The sequence below is a fragment of the Triticum urartu genome, chromosome 2 (genome assembly GCF_003073215.2).
Source record: "Triticum urartu cultivar G1812 chromosome 2, Tu2.1, whole genome shotgun sequence".
Lineage (NCBI taxonomy): Eukaryota > Viridiplantae > Streptophyta > Magnoliopsida > Poales > Poaceae > Triticum > Triticum urartu.
The window spans coordinates 640,468,396-640,474,395 of NC_053023.1; positions in this window are offsets into that span (position 1 = coordinate 640,468,396).

Consider the following 6,000-nt stretch of genomic DNA (forward strand, 5'->3'; position numbering starts at 1 on the left):
ATACAGTTATAGCATGAATAAAGACAATTATCATGAACAAAGAAATATAATAATAATACTTTTATTATTGCCTCTAGGGCATATTTCCAACACCCTTACCGGGTAGTATGAGTCACTAGACCTGGCACACTTCGTCTGAAGACCGGAGATGGCACTCATTTGCAAAACTCATGGAATATTGAGCATCTCCGCAAGTTCTACCCGTAAGGTGCGGCTGTCGAGCCGTGCCCGGCATCCACCCTTTTGTGCAGGCCTTATCTCAGCTGCATGTAACCCCTTGTACAAAGCCAGGGCGATGACCCTGTGCAAGAGAAAATAAACGACGCGCTGTGGGGGGGCGACCAAGTTGCATGCATGCATGAGCATTCCAAGAGCACTTCATAAGCATTTCATGAGCATTTGCATATGCATATAGATATGATCGCATCCTGCATTCATTCTCATCTGCATGAAGCCAAGGAGTTGAGGAGACAGCCCGGCACTGCGGTCCCCAGCAAGCCAAAAACTGATAAGTTCGACCTCTTGTCCATTAGGGTTCTGTAAGCTATAGCTTGTGCATGAGAAAACCTCGCCACTCTGTTGAGGCTTAGGTGCTCCCATTCTTGACTTGAATGTTGCTTCAGTCAGAATGGTCGCAGTGGCCTCTGGTCAAAGGAACTTGGCGGGGGGCTGGTCCCTTTTGTATTTTGCCCAGTAGGCATAGTTCTCCGACAAACAAAAGGGTACCGACAGGATAAGCCTGCTCGGGAAAACTCATTTATTTACATTAAGGAGGCATCCCACCTCTGCATGGACGTATACATGCACGAGTTCTCGGCAAGGTTCATCTTTTTCATTAACATGCGGAGTGCAAGTACTAGCATTATAGAACACAAATATGGACTCGAGGGATTACATTATTTGAATTAAGATTTGGGAAGTGCCTACAGATTTAAGATTAAAAAAAGATAAGTGCCCCGCAATGCCCTTTCTTGTCCCTCTCCTCCTAGGCATGGCCGTCGAAGGCGAGGAGGGCAAAAGGAGCACCTGGGCAGAAGCCCAGCCCGCCCCCATTGGGCTCTGGGAGAGGTAGCCCGGTGGAAGCAGGGGAGCACCGAGGAACGCGTCGATAGAGAGCACGGCGGAGGAGACCCGTCAGCTACCGCCACCAGGGCCAGCAGGACGCGGAAGGGCTAACGGAGCTACAGCCCGAGAAGAAGCCTGCCGGGGTCTTGCTGGAAGACTGTTGGAGGAGCCAGGGAGCACCATCCCAACCTCTGCATCCAACTCCCTGAAAAATCACATTGTCGGGGAGGAGATGCGGATGCAGATGATGGTGTTGCCGCCTAATGAAGATGGTGCGGGCGGTGCTCAGCCGGAGTCAGAGTCGTCGCCCTCCCGCCCGCTACCGTCGTCATCGCCGTCACTGTCCTCCTCGTCGCTTTCGCTCGAGGAGGAGCTTTCGTCGTCAGTCGAGCTCTCCGCGCAGCACCCTAAGCGACCCCCTAAGTGCCCGAAGATCTTGATGGAGAGCAGACCGTTCTCCATTATTTTGAACTAGAGACCGTGCCCCTCCGAAAAGCTGTGGGCGGGAGCAAGTCTTCCAGCCGCGGCGGAGGTACATGACATGAGGAGCTAGGAAATCGGCATCCACCCACATCCCGCCATTCCCGCAGCCCCTCATGTGCAACCTCAGAGAGCGTGGTTGTTCAAGCTCCATTTCCCGTGCGAATGGAGTAGGGAGACGAAGATGACTGCACGGGGGCTTGTACAGCCTGATGATGAACTCCCAAGGGTGATCCTCGACATGGCCTTCCATTGGTGGGAGGGCCGTCGGTGGGGGCGCAGCTAAACCACCCCGTCCTCCTTTCCTCCGGAGGCACGGCGACCTTGGCCCTGCCCTCTCCCGCCTCCCCTCATAGCGGGTTCCGCCGCCGCAGGATACGGAGGAGGAGGGATGCGCTGTCGAGTAGAAGCCCACGTCGCCGCCGTTGGGGCACCACCGCGCCCTCACCCCCTCACCATGGCTAGAAGGGAAGGGTTGCAGAGAAGGAGGAGAAGAAGTGCGTGTGGAAGAGGCACTGCCCCAGCCCCTCTTTATAGGAGGGCGAGTCCCGGGGCTGGCTCCTCACACATGAAATAACCACCCCGCTCCTCCAATGCAGCCTCTCTACACCCTCTGTGGCTCTAAGAATCAAGGCCGATCCTCTGATCCAACCATCGGCACGCGGTTTTCGGCCATGGCGCTCCTCCCCGCGCCCTCCGCATCCAACACCTACCACGCCCAATTCATGCACAACACGTGGAAGGTGCGTGTTAAACGGGGAGGCAAGTGGGATGGCGGTGTCCACCCTGTGGTCATTGCTACCTCTTGAGCATGCATTGGTTTTCCCTTGAAGAGTAAACGGTGATGCAGCAAAGTAGTGTAAGTACTTCCCTTAGTTTTTGAGAACCAAGGTATCAATCCAGTAGGAGACTACAAGCAAGTCACCTAGTACCTGCACAAACAAAGAAGAACCTCGCAAACAACACGATAAAGGGGTTGTCAATCCATTCACGGTCACTTACGAAAGTGAGATCTGATAGAGATAATAAGATAAATATTTTTGGTATTTTTGTTGTATAGATTAAAAAGTAAAGATTGCAAAAATAAACGGCGACATAATAGTTAGTTGAAGGAAAAATAATATGATGTAAAGTAGACCCGGGGGCCATAGGTTTCACTAGTGGCTTCTCTCAAGATAGCATATATTACAGTGGGTGAACGAATTGCTGCCGAGCAATTGATAGAAAAGCGCATAGTCATGATGATATCTAGGCATGATCATGAACATATGCATGACGTCCATGTCAAGTAGACCGAAATGACTCTGCGTCTACTACTATTACTCCACACATTGACCGCTATACAGCATGCATCTAGAGTATTAAGTTCATAAGAACAGAGTAACGCATTAGGCAAGATGACATGAAGTAGAGGGATAAACTCAAGCAATATGATATAAACCCCATCTTTCACTAGTAGAAAAAGGGTCAAACGTGAAGCACATTAGTGCCGGTTTGATTTTGGCCCGGTACTAATGGTACCATTAGTGCCAGTTCGAACGGATTTGCATTAATGCCGGTTCGTGTTGAACCTTTAGTACCGGTTCGTGGCACGAACCGGTACTAAAGGGGTGGTGGCAGGCTGGCGTCAGGCCGGGGCCCCACGATCACCTTTAGTACCAGTTCGTGGCACTAACCTTTAGTACCGGTTCGTGCCATGAACCGGTACTAAAGGGGTCTGACCTATAGTACCGGTTTGTGACACAAACCGGCACTATAGGGCAATTTTCAAACTCTACCCCCCCCCCCCATGTGTCGCCATTTCAGTTTTGAAAAAATCAAAAGAAAATGAGATAAACTTCAAAAAATAAAATCCTTCAAGAGGTAGTTATATTACTACATCTACTAGTTAGGAAAATTTAAAAACTACAATTTGGACATGTTTTGCAAAAAGTGTAGGGAAAATGTAAAACGGCTATAACTTTTGCATACGATGTCGGAAAAAACGTATAATATATCAAAAAATTCAGCACGAAAATCCGCATCCGATGGAGACAGCCTACAGCACGAAAAACTGTCTCCATCTTACTATTGTCAGGAAAACAACAAGTGCAGACTCAGAAACGAAGGAGAATAGAACCCGAAAGTTAAGCGTGCTCGGGCTGGAGTAGTGAGAGGGATGGGTGACCGGTCGGGAAGTTAGATGATTTGGAATGAGTGATCCACACTTGAGCAGTTAAGAGAGGTGATTAGAGACTAAATCATCAAATAATTCAAAAAAATCAAAAAAAATCAAAAAAAAAATTCCAAAATTTTCAAAAAAAACCTTTAGTACCGGTTGGTAACACCAACCGGTACTAAAGGTCCCCCATACCAGGGCGCGAGCTCACGCCACATGGTGGCACTTTAGCGCCGGTTCGTGCCGAACCGGTACTAAAGGGGGGGGGGCCTTTAGTGCCCACCCTTTAGTGCCGGTTATGGAACCGGCACTAAAGGCCCTTACGAACCGGCGCTAAAGCTCCGTTTTCTACTAGTGTTTTTATCCTCGATGGCAACAATACAATACGTGCCTTGCTGCCCCTACTGTCACTGGGAAAGGACACCGCAAGATTGAACCCAAAGCTAAGCACTTCTCCCATTGCAAGAAAGACCAATCTAGTAGGCCAAACCAAACTGATAATTCGAAGAGACTTGAAAAGATATCAAATCATGCATATAAGAATTCATAGAAGAATCAAATATAGTTCATAGATAATCTTAATCATAAACCCACAATTTATAGGATCTCGGCAAACACACCGCAAAAAGAATTACATCGAATAGATCTCCAAGAACATCGAGGAGAACTTTGTATTGAGATCCAAACAGAGAGAAGAAGCCATCTAGCTAATAACTATGGACCCGAAGGTCTGTGGTAAACTACTCACACATCATCGGAGAGGCTATGGTATTGATGTAGAAGCCCTCTGTGATCGATTCTCCTCTGGCAGATCGCCGGAAAAGGTCCCCAGATGGAATCTCACGGGTACAGAAGGTTGCGGCGATGGAAAAGTGGTTTCGTGGCTCTCCTGGATGTTTTCAGGGTATAAGAGTATATATAGGCGAAAGAAGTAGGTCGGTGGAGCTGCGAGGGGCCCACGAGGGTGGGGGCGTGCCTGGCCCCCCTAGGCGCGCCGCCCTACCTCATGGCCGCCTCGCTGCTTCCTTGACGTCCACTCCAAGTCTCCTAGATTGCATTTTTTCCAAAAAAATATCCTCGCGAAGGTTTCATTCCGTTTGATATTCCTTTTCTGCGAAACACTAAAATAGGCAGAAAAAACAACAATTTGCACTGGGCCTTCAGTTAATAGGTTAGTCCCAAAAATAATATAAAAGTGCATAATAAAGCCCATTAAACATCCAAAACAGATAATATAATAGCATGGAACAATAAAAAATTATAGATACGTTGGAGACAGGCATCCCCAAGCTTAATTCCTGCTCGTCCTCGAGTAGGTAAATGATAAAAACAGAATTTTTTATGTGGAATGCTACCTAACATAATTTTCAATGTATTTCTCTTTATTATGGCATGGATGTTTAGATCCGAAAGATTCTAGATAGAATTTTAATATTGACATAAAAAATAATAATACTTCAAGCAATGCTAACCAAGCAATCATGTCTTATCAAAATAACATAGCCAAAGAAAGCTTATCCCTACAAAACCATATAGTTTGGCCATGCTTCATTTTCGTCACACAAAATGCTCCCATCATGCACAACTCCGATGACAAGCCAAGCAATTGTTTCATACTTTAGCCTTTTCAAACTTTTTCAACTTTCATGCAATATATGAGCGCGAGCCATGGACATAGCACTATGGGTGGAATAGAATATGATGATGGAGGTTGTGTGAGAAGACAAAAAAGGGAGAAAGTCTCAAATTGACGCGGCTAATCGATGGGCTATGGAGATGCCCATCAATTGATGTCAATGCAAGGAGTATGGATTGCCATGCAACGGATGCACTAGAGCTATAAATATATGAAAGCTCAACAAAAGAAACTAAGTGGGTGTGCATCCAACTTGCTTGCTCACGAAAACCTAGGGCATTTTGAGGAAGCCCATTATTGGAATACACAATCCAAGTTCTATAATGAAAAAATCCCACTAGTATATGAAAGTGACAACATAAGAGACTCTCTATCATGAACATGGTTCTAGTTTGAAGCACAAGTGTGGAAAATGGATAGTAACATTGCCCCTTCTCTCTTTTTCTCTCATTTTTTTCTTTGGCCTCTCTTTTTATGGCCTTTCTCTTTTTTTCTGAAGAACTTTCCTCACATGGGACAATGCTCTAATAATCAAAATCATCACACTTTTATTTACTTACAACTCAAGAATTACAACTCGATACTTAGAACAAAATATGACTCTATGTGAATGCCTCCGGCGGTGTACCAGGATATGCAATGAATCAAGAGTGACATATAT